The sequence below is a fragment of the Protopterus annectens genome, chromosome 6.part0 (assembly GCF_019279795.1).
Source record: "Protopterus annectens isolate FY-2018-M chromosome 6.part0, PAN1.0, whole genome shotgun sequence".
NCBI lineage: Eukaryota > Metazoa > Chordata > Ceratodontiformes > Protopteridae > Protopterus > Protopterus annectens.
The window spans coordinates 161,604,799-161,621,414 of record NC_056737.1 but is presented as its reverse complement, the minus strand read 5'-3'; the positions used below and the strand labels follow the sequence as shown (position 1 = coordinate 161,621,414).

At 39.3% G+C, this 16,616-nt stretch overlaps 1 protein-coding gene across 1 annotated transcript in view; it reads left to right on the top strand.

Annotated features, from left to right (window-relative positions):
• The window catches only part of LOC122803780 (echinoderm microtubule-associated protein-like 5), a 3,919,718-nt gene that overhangs the window by 606,079 nt on the left and 3,297,023 nt on the right, over positions 1–16,616 (top strand). The window lies entirely within an intron of this gene.

Sequence of the window (16,616 nt, the reverse complement as noted above, 5' to 3'; positions counted from 1 at the left end):
TGTTTCAGATTGCGTGCCAATAATAACTAAAATAAAGATGCAGAGTAATGAAATAAAAATGAGAGACTGACTCTTCACCTTTCTGTTAAAAAGAGAGGAGTCTGAGGAATGGGTAGTGGAAATTATTCGAGAGTTATTAGGGAAGATAGAAATTTCTTCAGAAAATATAGCCAAGCTAAGGAGTGAGATAAAATGAAAGTGGGGTTTAAAAACTCAGTAGAAATTAAAGAAAAAGATATATGGTTAAGAAGCAACAAGATATTTTTAGAGGGACTGACAAAGGTTAAAGTATAAGGGAATCTCACAGAACAAGAAATGCAGCTACAGAGTGCTAAAGAGAAAGTAAGGGACTACCTGGGTAATATGCATGACTTTAGAAAGACTGTTAAGCAACTGTTTATTGATAATAACTTCTGATCACAGAAGCTTTTAGCACAAAGGCTCAAGCAACAGAAAGTAGAAATGGCTGTTGCCAAGCTTAGGGAGCCTATAACAAGGAACATAACCAGAGATCGTGTAGAACTATTAGAAATATTTCGGAAATTTTTTGAAAATCTGTATAAATCAGAGAAATGTGAAAAGCAAGAAAAAGTAAAAATGTGAATGTTTATGGCAGAATTAAATATGCTGAGGTTAGAGGTAAACAAGGACCAGTTACTAACAGGGTAGGAGGAGATGATATAAAAATGTTAATTTATAACCAATCTACAGGAAAGTCCCCAGGAATAGATGGTGTTCCTGTGGACGTTTGGCATCTAGGAGAGAAGAAAGTGATGGAGATTTGTAAGGTTTTGTTTAACAGTATTTTAAAAAGAGGAGAAACACCAACATCTTAGAAGAAAGCTGTAGTGGCTGTAATTCCAAAAGATGGTAAAGACTCATCATATGTGGCTTCATATAGGCCCTTTTTTATACTAAACCATAATTATAAAGTTTTTATATCTATAAAAGCTAAAATAATGGCAAACATGATGTTAACACTGATCCACCTTCCCCCCAGCCGTAGCTAGGTTAAAAAACTTATCAAAGCTGAATACAACTGCCTAAGGGAGGATATCAGTAGCTTCACACCACTACCCCACTCAGAGGATGCAGGCAACTATGCTGAACAGTATGCCAGTGCAGTATACAAGCACCTGTACAACTGCATGGACTCAGCCATACCCAACAGAACTAAAACCTGCTCCTCAAGGAAATACAAATCTGTCTGGTGGACATCCTCTATCAATAGGCTTTACAACAAAAGGAAAAAAACTGTTGTCCAAGGGTAAAAAGGAACAAATTCCAAATTGGAAAATCTCCCTCCTCAGCCTTAACAAACAAATTAGATCACTAGTGAAAATCTCCAGAGACAATTATGAATTGAAACTACCCTCTGAAACAAAGGGAAACCACAAAGCCTTCTTCAGTTACATCAGGAACCTCGATGGCAAAGCCCAGGTTTGTTCCGAATTAGTACTTAATGGTACCACTCACATTGATCCTGTTGAATTAACCAACCTGCTATCAGATAGGTTCAGCGCAAACTTCACCCCCTATCCCCCCAAAGGCCCATTTGACTTTTTCGATACTTATCTCACACCTCACATCTCTGTAGATCAAGTGTTAAAGACCCTATCCAAGGCAAAGAACACAGCTTCAATGGGACCTGATAGTATCCCAGGCTGTATTCTCCACCATCTCCAGCAAGAACTAGCTTCACCATTGAGCACTTTATTCAACCACAGCCTAAGTACAAGCTTCATTCCAGCAGAGTGGACAACTGCCATTGCCATCGGTGGTACCACTACTGATCCTGGAAACATATTGCCCCATTAGCTTGAGAAGTCTGATCTGTAAAGCCATGGAGTGTATTATTATGGATCTCATAAACAAGGACATAGGCAATCTCCAAGTACTTGATCCCACCCAGTTTGGATTTGTCAAGGGCAGATCTTGCTTTTTGAACCTGGTTGACTTCTTTGAGACTGTCACCAAGACCATGGATGAGAGACAGACAGTACATACAGCTTACCTTGACTTGGCCAAGGCCTTGACTCAATCCCCATTCAAGTATCATCGAAAAGCTAACACAACTTGGTGTAAATCCCTATCTCATCAGATGGGTGGCCATCTGGCTCACCGATAGGACCCACAAGGTCAAAATAGACACCTCCACCTGAGACAGCAGACCTGTCACTAGTGGTGTTCCCCAGGGATCTGTCCTGGGACCCCTACTGTTTGACATTTACTTCCCAGAGGTCCAGACAAAGACAAAAGGCCTGTGGCTGACAAGGTTTGCAGATAACTGTACGTTGGGTGCTGTCATTGACTCCCCAAATGATGTTAACATACTGCAAGAGGGTCTCATAGCAACAAGTGACTGGTACCAAAGTCATGGCTTTAAGTTAAATGCAAAAAAAAAAAATGTATTGTCATACCATTTGGCAAAAACACAGCCCCTACTAGTTACCACATCAGCAGCAGCCCGTGAAGCACACATACTGTGGTTAGAGACCTGGGTACTCAGGTTGACAACAATCTCACATTTGACTATCATGTGGCAGCAGTGGTCAGAAAAGCCTTTTACTTGGTTCATCTCATAAGTAAATGGATTGCACCAGAAAAAAAGGAGGTTATTATCTCTCTGTACTCCTTCCTCATTAGGCCAATAATTGAGTATAACTCCCCGTTTGGTATGTACCTCTCCAAACACCTACATCAACTGGAAAGGCCACAGAAATACCTCGCAAAGAGAATCCATGGCCTCCAGCACTTGTCCTGTATGGACAGGCTCAAATCACTATCACTCTACACGGTATTGCACAGATTGCTCAGTGGTGATCTGTGTCTCACCTACAAAGCAGTATCGGAACCTGTCCTACTAGAGATGATGCTCCATATCTGTAAGTCTAACTCCTTGCACATTACCCACTTGAAAGGCCTAAATCTAATATGCAACATCAACAAAACCTGCTGGAGAGACAGGTTTGTCTCCCAGAGGCTGCCCCGTCTCTGGAATAGACTTCCCATAGAGTACCTTGCTGACCGTCTTCAAGCGCAGCCTTGATGAGTGGATGGGAAACCACAAATTTGTCCCAGGGGTTCCACCTTTGTCCCTCATTGACAGGGGTGACAGGTGCTGACTGAGGTTTCTTTTTTGGGGATAAACTCTTGGCTACGCTTGTAAGGGCCCCAGGACCATTAGCCTAGTAACCTCCAATGATGCTATGATCCTATTATAAGATATGGATCATTGTGGTTTTATGGAGGGAAGGTAAACATTTAACAACACTAATAGAACAATAATGATCCAGAGGGAAGCAGAATATAAAAGAATACTACTATTGTTGTTGGTCTTGATGCAGAAAAAGCATTCAACCGAATAAGCTGGGATATTTTGAGTCGGCAATGGAAGCATTTGCATTCCCTGAGAAAATAATAAGGTTAATTAGTATATATGAGGAATCAGGGGTGAAAATAAATGTGTTGGGGGATTCCTCTCTAATAAGTTCTCTTTGAACTGAGGAACCAGGCAGGGGTGTCATCTTTCCCCTTTGTTGTTTGTGTTATATTTAGAACCATTGGCAAAGAAGTAAGGGATTCAAAAATTCAAGATATAATTGGTATGGTAATCAAGAAAAGTTGGCTTTATTGGCAGGCAGTATTATTTTGCACCTAGTTAGAAAAGGACATTTCAGGGTTGTGAAATATTACTGAAGAAAAAAATCACCAAGTATATCAACTGTCCAAACAGGATAGCCCAATGGATTTATAAAGAACCAGCAAGACAACCACGACAGCAAACTCCACTTTTATAAAATAAAACATAAAAAAGGCAAGTCTTTTTACATATAAAATATGTTTCTTCAGATCCTATACAAAGTTAAAAATACATCACACTTTATAATACATATCAACCAATCAAGGCTCAAATTAAATAAAATCAAAAATGACATCATCAATACCACATGAATCAGTCTATTTCTTAGGTTTACGCCCATTTAAAATGGCCTTAATGCTAACACAGCTATTTATCCCTGGAAACCAATGGGCTTGCATCCTCAATATCCATCTCAGTTCAACCTGTTCCAGGTGGTTATTGGTATCACCACCCCTCAGATTTTTATGAACGCACTGTAGGACCCTAAATGAAAATTGATGACCAAGAAAATGTATTAGATGTTTCGCTAGTGCATTCTTGACATCTTTCTTCCTGATGTCAAAAAAAAATGTTTGTGTACTCTATCCCTTAACTGTTGTATAATCTTGCCTAGGTAGAAGGAAGAACAAGAATCACATGTAGCTAAGTATATCAAATTGGTGGTGGTGCAGTCTGCATAAAACCTAGGTTTAAATTCAAAAGTTAGAGTAGGATGGAAAAAGACCTGCTCCTTTGTTATAACTTTACACACACTGCAGTGTCTGCAGGGGTAGGTACCTAGCCTTCTACCTTGCTGTGTCTTCCTCGATCTCTTATTGCATAACAATTGTTAGAGATTATTGCTGTTCCAGTAGGTGAAGCTTGGTGAATCACCAATAATATCGGCAGTGGGACCATCTAAAGGCGATAAATGCCAATATTTTGAATACATTTAAAAGAAGGAAGCAGAATGTAAAATAATACTACTATTGTTGTTGGGTCTTGATGCAGAGAAAGCATTCAGCAGAGTAATCTGGGATTTTTTTGAGTCGGCAATGGAAGCATTTGCATTCCCTGAGAAAATAATAAGGTTAATTAGTATATATGAGGGATCAGAGGTGAAAATAAATGTGTTGGGGGATTCCTCTCTGATAAGTTCTCTTTGAACTGAGGAACCAGGCAGGGGTGTCATCTTTCCCCTTTGTTGTTTGTGTTATATTTAGAACCATTGGCAAAGAAATAAGGGATTCAAAAATTCAAGATATAATTGGTATGGTAATCAAGAAAAGTTGGCTTTATTGGAAGACAATATTATTTTGTACCTAGTTAGAAAAGGACATTTCAGGGTTGTGGAACATTATGAGACAGTTTCAAGTCTTTTTGGGGTACAAAATCAGTGAAGTAAAACAAAAACAATAGCTATAAATTTGTGTACCCAGGCACAGACTGGTTCAGAAATACCCATATTTATGAGGACATGATAAAAATGAACTACTTAGGAGTATGGATTAAAAAGGATTCTGTTATGGCAGCTAAGGATTTGTGGAAAGAGACTAAATAAAAGATAAGAAAAAAAATAAGAAATTGGAAGTTCTATTTTATGGCTATGTATAGCAAGATACAAGCAGTGAAAATATTTTAGTCTCTTTAGTTTTGTAGACAGGGGAGGCATATTTTTTCAACCAGAGGAGAATTTGTGGATAGCAATTAATAAAGAGTTGAAGGATTTTATCTGGGAGGGGAAGAGGGCAAGAGCCAAGTGAGATATGTTGATCCTTCCAATAGAACAAGGTGCTTTGAGATGTCTTGATTTGAAGGGGTATTTCAGAGCTACATAGTTAAAGCTGCTATAAGTGGAAATGGATGATGATTAAAAGGGAGGGAGGCTCAAGAAATAAGGAGAGACTTGGATTTTGGCTGCACATTCTTAAGGAGAATAATAATATCCATACAGAATATATTTATAAAGTAGCAGAAAGTATTCTAAGAAGTAAGCCTATATGGGCAGTTAGGAGTACAGAGAATAGGCAAGAGAGAGTTGGAATTTACTGGAGACAATTGGCAAAGGAACCAAGGTATTAAGAGGAAGTAATTAGAGAGGGAAAGTTAATAGAATGGGAAAGAGCTAAGTATTTATTTGAACTGTAGGACAGAGATTGCCTTCCCTATCAAGGATTGATATGAGAGTATAGGCAAAGAGAAAGGAATAGGGGTATCCTAAGACACTGCTGTCAAAAAGGGATAATTAGTAAGCATATAAAATACTGCATGAAAACTATAGGAATCAATCAGAGAAGATTAGAAAGGACTGGATAAACAATTTACAAAGAAACAATGCGAGGATATATGCATAGCTCTCAAATAGGAGATTTAGGGTCTTTGCTTGAAAGTGTTTGTATAGGTATTTTTATACCCCAAGCAGACTCCAAAGAATTTTTTCCTCGGGTAGATTGCAAATGTTGAAGGTGTGTTGGGGATGAAAGAGGTAATTCGGAGCATTTGTTTTGGGAGTGTAATGACCTGGCAGACTTTAAAAATTTCCTGCAGATTACTGGGTGAGCAAATTGGTGTAACTATGGTAGTTATTATTATTTTTTTTTTTTGAGCTGTGATTTAGAATTGGAATTGCCTTGCTAAATTTAATTTTGGTGGCTGCCAAATAAGCATTTACTAGAAAATGGAAATCAAAATCTAAACCAACTGTTCTAGAAGTAATGAATATAGCAACAGAGATAAAAGAATAGGAAGTGGGATCTTTAGAAAAGGATAGGAGCAAATTACATAGAAAAATGGGAATTTTGGAAATAATACAAGCAGAATAATGTTTTATAAGGGAAGTGAGGGTTAATGGAAGGCAGTAATTAAATGAGCTACATAATGTTTGACTGACAGTGACTGTATAGAAGGTTGTATGTGATGTATGTTTGTAACTGAAATTATGCCAATATGGTTTGTTTTCACTTATATAAATATGTGATTGCTTGTGTCATAAGTGATTAAACAAGAAACAACTTTATTGAATTAAGAAAAAACAAAACACTCTTCTTTTTAATAACAACGTTGCCTTTCCTTTACATCAACTTCTTCTTTAGCCTCCCTTTTAAACCACATCACCCTCTTTTCTGCTCTCATCCTTGGCATTTTTTCCTTGTCCTTTATCCATAGCTTGTTGTATGCTCCTGTTTATCAACAAGCTGCATGTTTCCTGTACTACTGTACAATCCCAAACTTCCATCTTATAAATTCCCCTAACTTAATACAGTCTCTGTTTTTAAAGTCCAACACCGGTTTTGTTTGTATGCTTATTCTCTCTCTCACACATGGTGAACCAGCCAGTTGCATGGTGAATGCAGGCCAGGGATTTTTTTTTTATTGTAGATGTCAGTCTCCCTTGTCCTTGGCTAAGTTAAATGTCCAGAATGTCTCCTTCTTGATCTAGTTCCTCCATTAATTATTGTTCTTTCCCTGACATGAATGCAGGAGTATACCATTCTATGGCTGGGAGATAAAGCCTCCCTTCTTTACAACTTTCAGCTTTCTTTTTCTTACTCCAAGATCTTCTCCATTGCTTTACCTATTAACCACCCCATTTTGTAGAATCCAATGGTCAGCATATTGTAGCTAATCATCAGCTATCATAATTTTCCCCATTTAGTTTGCTTGTTAGTTTGATGCATTTTTGATAGTCTTCAGGGTTCTTATCTTTCCATTCCTACCATGCGGTTCTCAAGCACTTCTGCTGGGTTTGCTTATCTGACTTTCTTGAGCTGCTTATATTGTGTGATCTCCATATCCCAGTCTCATTAATCATTTACCCTAATTTGTATTACACTTAGTATGTTTACATCTCCCTAGTGGATCAGTGTCTGAAGCTACTCCATTTTCAAATATTACTCAGCACTGCCAGTTCCTGCTATTTTTTTCTGCTATTTTCACTCTTTTTAATCTCTGTTTTTTCCCTTGAGTTATAATCTTTACACCAATTCCGACCTATTACATTTTCATCTTTCTCTGATAATTTCTGTGCCATATTTCATGTTGTGAATTGTTTATACAAGTCCTCATGAAGCAATTGTTTTGCCCTTTTAGTCTGCTTCCCACTCCCTTCCGCCTCAGACTTAATAACATAATAGTCCTGATATAATGTTATTTTCGAGACGTTAGTAAGGCTTCCCCATGGAAAGAAGTGAAACAAATGAGTGGCACACAGGCTCTCCCCTTGACATGCCTCTCCTCAATCACACACCAGGCCAGATCTTCTCTTATCAGTCCACTTTCTGATTTTGGCATTTTAGTCACAGATCATATTCTTCCTTCTATTATCAAGACTTGGTACTACTAGAACACCCACAAAGGCCACTGCACATTTCATGTCCTGGCATGTTACACTAATAGTGATCTAGTGTAAAGTAGATAACTCCTGATGTTGAATTTCCTGACAGCTCTTTTATGTTGGCAGTCACTGCCAGTGCAATTTCTGTTGGAAGGGTTAAGGGAAGGGGCAGTTGCCCCAGGTGCAGAATGTTAGTGGGCACAGTAGAGAGTTCCTGCATTCTTTAATCTGTTTTTCTGTACCGAAATACCAGTACAGCTAGGCACTTCAGTTTAGTGATTCCTGTTGCAAGCCAATATCAGCTTACTACAATTTAAACAAAGCAGCAGAAGTTCTTTTGCTTTTTATTTATGTATTTATTTATTTTGCTATGGGGGGGGTGTACCTGTAGAAGGTAATTGGTAGATTTTTTATTGCTGTTCCCCTGGAAAGCTCAGAGAGTTATGAAGTTATTGGAAGCTGATTGCTACAAAATTACCCATCATCTTTCTGCAAAAGCCAAAGTCTGTTTTTTTTTGTCTTCCCTTGAAGAGCTGAGGGGGTGGGTTAGGAGTTGCTTCATGGACTGGCACTAGACGCTAGATGAACCAGCTAAAGCTCTGATTGCACTGGCACTGATTTCCAGCAGCAAGAGATGCCACAGTCTTGGATGAGTAATAAAATACAGTGCAATGACCATATAATCATCTTTATAATGCATAGCAAGCAGACATGAGAAGGACAGATAGGCTACTTGTGCATTCTAGCAAAAGATATCATAACAGAAGCAAACTTAACTCAAGCAGCTGAAGGAAAAATGCCCCCTGGCATCTAAGAGAATTGTTTTCACTTCTGACTTGTCCTATCTATCCCATGACAAATATCACATCTCACAGCCCCTCATTCACCCCATTGTGACTTGCCTTCTCACATGATATTCATTGCGAGACTGTACCTGATTACTATTCCTTAGCTGCCAACCCTGCTGCAGTCCTTCATAGGCTGACCTTTCTAACTATTGTATCCATGTCTTTTAAGAATTTCCATCTGTACGAGGGTAACCAAAAATTTTCCACCTCTCATAGAAAATCCTTCAGAAACTGAAGGGAATGTTGCAGCTCCTTAAGGCGGGAGGGGGGGGGTTCCTCATTCTGGATCATTATCTAGTACACTACCTACTTTCTCGTTAATGCCAGAAACACATGACCTACCTTGAGGGTCTTCAACATTCTTATTGATTTTAGGGAGTATATAGTACATAAGCCTCTTAGGATTTGTTTTTTGTAGTAATTTGCCACTGGCAACCTCAGGCAGCAGTCCTAATTCCACTTCCTCATCAAGTAAGTCATACAGTTGCTTTTGATTGGACTTCAAAGGTTTCTCCATCAAGCTCACATAATAATCAATATTATGTAGCAAATTATAAGCACATTTGTTTATACCCATCTGAGGTCATATCCCCCCCTTCAGCTGCTTAAATTTCCTGATCTCTTGTTTCCTTAACTCCATTGCTAACAACATGGCTTTTAAGACTGTAGCTGTATCACTATCTTTTAAATGTAATTAAAATAAAACTAATGTGTACTTGAATCAAAGTGTAAAATGCATTTGCCATTTGCCACGATAAAGTGGAACAAACATTTTATGATTTTTGTACTGAAATATACAATGTCTCAATTTCATGCTGTCTTTTTCTTTTTTCTTTATTCTCTATAATTGCAAAAATATTTTTAAGCCAGTTTCCTTGCTGACTTCAATACAGCCACTAATAATTCTGGAAGACACATTTTAGAACAAGTTTCAGCTTTCAAATTTCTTTTCAGTATTTCAAAACTGATTATCTCTCTGGAAATATTGACAATATACAAGTGATTCTGTAATTTCAGCTGGAAAGAAAGATATCTCATTGTTCTTACCAGTGAATCATCTAGGACTGTACTAATGCTGGTGATGTCAATTGATGATTAACTTAGTACAGCATTCTTCTCCTCAATTAAAATTTCCCAAATTTGTTCTAAAACAGTAATTACATTTTGCCAATTTTCTTGTAATTCCATTTATAAGTAAATAGTTCTGACAAAAGCATCGAACTACAAAGCCATTTTTGTTGTTAATACACCTTTTTATTTGTGTAAATGGAAAATTATTTCTCTCAGATCCTTCTCATGGCCTACATTTTCTGTGCTGTTGTAGTGTTTGATGCTGCAGTTTTTCAGGGAAAGGAATCAATACAACATCTTGTTCCTTGTACTTTAGCTGTCTGCAGTTTAAATGGGAACCAGCTTTCTTATGCATAGTCAATAATATATCTCTGTATTTTTGGTTATACATTTAAATATTTAGATCTGTTTTTGTCTTTTTTTTGTTCATTCCTCAACTGATGTGTCTCAGATCTGATCTCGGATCCAAATTAGGCCACATCTAAAGACTTGGATCTGTAGCTCGAGCTCCTTCCCTTACCCATAATCCTCCTCACTAATAAAATTACTTTAAACTTATTTGTCACTTAAGCAAATTGATTTGGTGTCTGTAGGTTTTTTTTTTTTTTATTGCAAAGCTGGATGACTCAGTTTTACATTTTCTATTTTGTAACTTTATAGTTGCATCTTTTTCTGGTTTCCTCCCCTCTCTAATACTGCAAAACAAAGTTGTTTATTTTGCTGCCTCTTTGTTGACTTAGGCCTTCCATACCTAAACCTTCCCTCCTACTGCTACCTGTGTTTAGGTACTCTCTATGTATTACTATTGTTGGACATTTCTCCATCATGTTGGATAATCTCACTGGTTTTTAAAAAGTCACTTCCTGTGAGCACAAAATACCAAACTCCGATGCCCACCAAAAGTGTGTATACTGCTTGGACTGTACTCATTTAGATACCAATTGAAAGATATGTGTAGGTTTCAACCACCATGATGAGGGTGAACACTGCATTAAGTTGGTTTTGAAGGGTCATTTAATATCAACTTCTTCATCCTGTTCTACTTCTGCTTTTGTTTTCGGTGGAGATCCCCCTTCCAGGAAGGCTTCCCTTTGGCAAAGAGGGAAATAAACTCCTGATCATTCTTCCTCTGCTGTTCCAGGTTCAAGTCCATCTGAAAAAATTTTCCAAACCATTGGGTATGTCAGGTCTATCAGATCTGACAAGCAAAAGGTCCATGTCTATCGCTCACTGCTCCTGCACCTTTACCCAGGACCCAATTTTTTCTCATATCCTTTCACCCTTCCTCCAAGAGACTCTGAGATGCTCTTCCAGGCTACAGAGCACTTCATCATCTCTCAGGTTATCTAGGACATCTCCTTCTGTGAAATACCCAAGCTTTTAAGACAGAAAGGTGGTTAGCCTTCTGATCTCCCCTTACCAGGAGGAGTCAGTGTTTCTTGAGGCTTTCACAGCTGGCTCAGCTATGTCCTGGGTAGTCTCAGCAGATGAGATGATGGATCTCATCTCCCGCTGGACATGAAAGGATCTGGATGGCATGGAACCAATCCCCAGTAGACCTGACAAATACTTGGTAGATGCTGCGGTGGTAGCAGTGGCCACCAAGAAACAACTTGCAGAGCAAAGTTCTACTGTACATCCAATAGACCCCAAAAGACAGTTGAGGGAGTTGAACAGATTTTGGAAGTGCTTGTAAGCATCAGCGACCTTTGCTGCTAGGTCACTGAACTATTTGGCACATGTCACAAGGTAACAGAGGGACTTGATCAAAGAGTTTTCCAATGCTGTCTCTGGATCTGTGTCTGCAGAGGACTAGAAGACTGTTTCTATGCAACTGGCCATCCTCCATTTCCTGTGGGGCTTATTCCCATGCCTCAGAAGGTGTTCGAGAGCTGTGGCTTCAGGAATAACCATGATACTGCATGCCTAGATGTGCCTCTGTGACTTTGCCAAGCCTTTCAAGTCATTGTTCATTATTTCTGTCTTTGATGGATCTACCTTATTTGGTCCCAAGGCTAAAGAAACCCTGTCTAGGAATGAATAAGATGAGAAGACCTTATCTGCTGTGGGAATCTGTTTTTCTACATCTCAAAGAATCTTCTGCTGGAATCAGAAAGGTGGCAGGAAAATATGGTTCCAGAAATCGCAAAGCTTTGGAAAAGGGGGGGGGGTCTAATAATAGACAGTGGCTTCATGGCAGAGGAGGCCCACAAAATCAGGGTTTCAGAGGCCCCTTTTCTGAGAAACCCTATTAGCGCTGCTGAAAAGTTAGCTGACTGCTGCACTCTGGAGGCAGTTGTGGGGTGCTTATCACTGCATTCACAAACCTAGACAGCCATCAGCAAAGACACTTGGATTTAGAGGATTATTTCCAGAGATTATTACATACAGGGCCCTACAGCCACCCATCATTCTACAAAACTTCCAAATGTTTCATCCAGTCAGAAAAAAACAGCAGCCATAGAAATATAAAAACTGATGGAAAAAACAGTCATCCAGATGGACCTCCAGACCAACAAGGATTTGGAATTTATTCAAGATTTCTCTTGGTGCCAAAGAAAACTGGGGACCTGAGACCCATCCTGGATCTCAGCAACTTAAGCCAATATGTGAAATGTTCCAAGTTCCGAATGGTCATGGTTCAGTCTTTTCTACCATTTCTGGACAAGGACGATTGGATGTGCTCGATAGATCTCCAGGATGCGTACAATCACATCAAAATAGACAAGCATTTCAGGAAATTTCCCCACTTCCAGCTGGGATCTAGTTATTATCAATTCAGAGCTCTGCCCTTTGACTTTAGCACAGCCCCCAGGGTGTTCTTCAGTGCATGTCAGTGATGGCAGCTCTGAGACTGATAGGATTCCAGGTGCTTCCATCTCCATCCCTCCCTTTGAGCTCTGTTGTTTTCTGTAGGCACCATCTTTGAATTCACAATTAATGCTTGCGCTTTCTGGAGCCCCTGGCCAAATCACCATCTGTATTACTCCTCTGCCAACCCTGACAAAACCAGTCCCAGCTAATACACTGTGCAGGCTACGTAGGAACTGTCACTGTCCAACAACTACCACCCAAGCCTGTGGGCCATCCTTGAATCGATCAAGAGTGTGCAGTTGGCCATCTCTACTCCTCCTCTGCTGATCCTAACCAAACCATTCTCAGCTAATACTGCACAGGCTGCATAGGAACTATCACTGTCCAGCAACTGTCACCCAAGCTTGAAGTCCATCCTTGAAAGGACTGAGCATGTGTGTTATCCATTTCTGCTTCTGCTCTGTCAATGCGGAACAAACCAGTCCCAGCTAATACATTGCACAGGCTGCATAGGAACTATCACTGTCCTGCAACTATCACCCAAGGCTGTAGGCCATCCTTTAAAGGATCGAGAGTGTGCAGTTATGGTTACACTTCATAGTCTCAAATTACTGAAAGCTCAAAATTCAGTAACCTGAGACCATGATGCTGAAAACCAGAATGCCAAACATGCATCAGATCAAATTCGAATATCTCGAATCCATGCTTATGCATTTCTGGTAAGTCACGTGTAGTGTTATGGTGCCTGAAATGGCAGGTAAGTGAGTGTTTGTGTGGTGTAAGTGTGAGTGTTGGATTTGTTGGTGTTTGTGTATGCGTGATGTGTATTTGTGTGCAAGGATGGCGTGGTGTGAGTGTTTTTTTTAATGTTATGTGCAACCTCAGAGTTGGTATATATATAAGTAGGGGGGTGGGGGTGCAGGGAGGCTTGCCCTCCTGCTTATATGTAGTGTAGGGCTGTGTGGTATGTGTGCTGTGGGTGGAATGGTGTGTATGTTAAGTGGTGTATGGTGTATGTATGTTCGTGATTGTGTGATTCGGGATTGTGGTTTCGGTGTTGTGAATGGTTCGACTTCATAGTCTCGGGTTACTGAATTTTGAGCTTTCAGTAATTCGAGATCATGAAGTGAAACCGGAGTTATCCATCTCTACTCCTCCTCTGCTGACCCTAACCAAATCAGTTCCAGCTAATACACTTCACAGGCTGCATAGTAACTATCATCATTCATAATAGCAGAAGACATATATAGGTTCATAGATTAGTACTAGGCTAATTGCCCTTATGGGCCATTTTAAACCTAGCCAATTACCCCATGTGAGAATCAAACCCTGCAACTTGTGTTTATAAGGTAAACACCTTAACCGTTATGCCAACTAACAAATTACTTAAGTCTTAGCATATGTTGTCTGTCCAGCAACTATCACCCAAGCCTAAAGTCCATCCAAGAAAGGACCAAGATTGTGCAGTTATCCCTCTCTACTCTTCCTCTGCTGACCCTGACCAAATCAATCCAAGCTAATCCACTGCGCAGGCTGCATAGGAATTGTCACAGTCCAGCAACTGTCAGCCAAGCCTGTAGGCCATCCTTGAAAAGACTGAGTGTGTGCAGTTATGTATGAGTAATCCTGTAAAGGTAACATAAGCTAACATTTAAACCTTGTAGAATCAGACTATAGGGACATCTGAGTGTCCATGTACACTCACTTGAACTGGGTAACTGTATTGCTGCATACTAGAGGATGTGGCACCATAGGACCCCCATCAACACCTATACCACTGGTAAATACTGCAGCCCTTAATAATGGACAATCAGTTTAGCAGTTTTTTCTGCAGTCCAAAATAACTGCCAGTGCATAGCTTGTCATCACTCTTGCCTCCACCCCCCTTCCACTGAAACAGGACAAACTGTTAGACTACTCCCTCCTCCTTTTCTTCCTTTACTACATTATTTTGCAGCTAACTCTCTAAATACTTAACCACACGTATGTCTCTGCTTACTTTTCTTGGGCTTGTCTACTGCTCAGTGTAATCCCCCCCCCCCAGCTTCTACTTTATGCTGTTCAACTCATACATTTAATTGTCTCTGGAAACCTTACTTTTTGCTATTGCCAAAGCTTATTGACTGTTTTTCTCAACACTGTTACTGTGCTGATTCAGTGGTTGGGCCCCACTCCATTCACACTCTTTACAGTCAGGCTCACTCCTCTATTGTACCCTACCCCCAATTCCCAACCACCTCTCCACTACTACATTTAAAGTATCCCAACTCCAATCCTACACTTCCTCCAACCTGCCTTTGCATCAGAACAATCAGACCATAACCTAATAATTGCCGTACAGTTAGTATCTCTGATTCATTTATTTAAGGTGCTGTACCCAGCTTGTCCTTTTAGCAGTTATACTGTAATTAGAACTATTGTTGCCAAGTAACATTTTATAGTGCAAACTAATATCTTCAGCAAAACCCAACTTACATATTATAAACAATGATTCTGAATCAAACCCTATTAGTGGGCCTCCTTGGCATGTTTGCACTCTTTAATAACTACCATACCTCCCAAATAAATGTAATTAATAGTCCTGCAAACCCATATTCGCCACACCAAAAGTTACTCTATGTCTGTCAATCACCACAGCATCCACACTGTACCAGCAAACCTTCTTAGATTTTTTTCAGTTACAGGTATGTTAAATCTAAGTATGTTACCATACAAAATCCAATAAAACTAAAGTACAAATGCATTTGGCTACCTACCTTCCCTTCATAAAATTTCTACCCAAAAAATCAGTGGAGACATTCCCCCAAACCCTGGTCCAACACAACAGCAAAACCCCACCCTAACAGTACAGTATTAAATGAACCATTCTCTTTTCCTCTCCCATCCCCCAGTTTCAGCCTTCCCTTCCTAATTATCAATATTAGAAGCATATACAATAAAATACAGGACATACATGCTTGCATTGCTACACATTCCCCAGACATAATCGTAGCTACAGAAATATGGCTGAGAAAAGACATAAATGACAATGAAATTGCCTCACCGGCTTTTACTATAATTAGGCTTGACAGGAAAAATAAGTGGGCAGGTGGCAAAGCCATCATCTACAAGAATTCCCTAAATATAACCGCATATGCACAGGAGATATGGCAGTTTAATAATGCGGAACTCCATGTATCACCTCACAAAATCAATATATATCTCACCTGATAAAAACAGTATCTCTTTGGAAAATATTCTAAACTGGATACCCCACCATGTACAACATGAAACAATAATACTAGGACACCTAAATATCGACTGGAAGATTATTAATAGCAGCATCCCATCTGGCTCCATAAACCTGTATGGCTTTGCACAGTTAATTACATCAGTTACTAGAGTTCACAAAAGTAATGGTAAGCAATCAACCTTAGCCTGGATTCTTACTAATAGGCCCAACAAAATTAGGGCAGCCAATAACTTTCCAGACAGCCTAAGTGACCATCAACCTACTTATGCTCTCAGAAGTTACAATATCCAAGATAAACATCTAATTTACAACCTAGTTCGTAACTCAAAAAACTTTAACAAACACACTTTCATCAAATCATTCAGAGAGTATAATTGGAAAATACTAAAATCTATGTCCTCAGAGTCTGCTTTCTCACACTAAAATGAGATATTCCTACAAGTTCTCAATAATTTTGCCCCAGTGTGTACTAAAAGGGTCAAATCCATTGCTGCACCATGGCTGACAAAAGAAACTAATAAATTAATGCTACAGTGTGACAAAGCCTGGAAAGAGTGGCTCAAAAATAGAACACCAAATACATTTCAACTTATTAGGCAACTAAGGAATAAGACAAAATACCAAATAAAACATGACAAGCAAACAAATTACAACACCTTCCAAAATAAACATCAAAACAACCCAGAACTCTTCTGG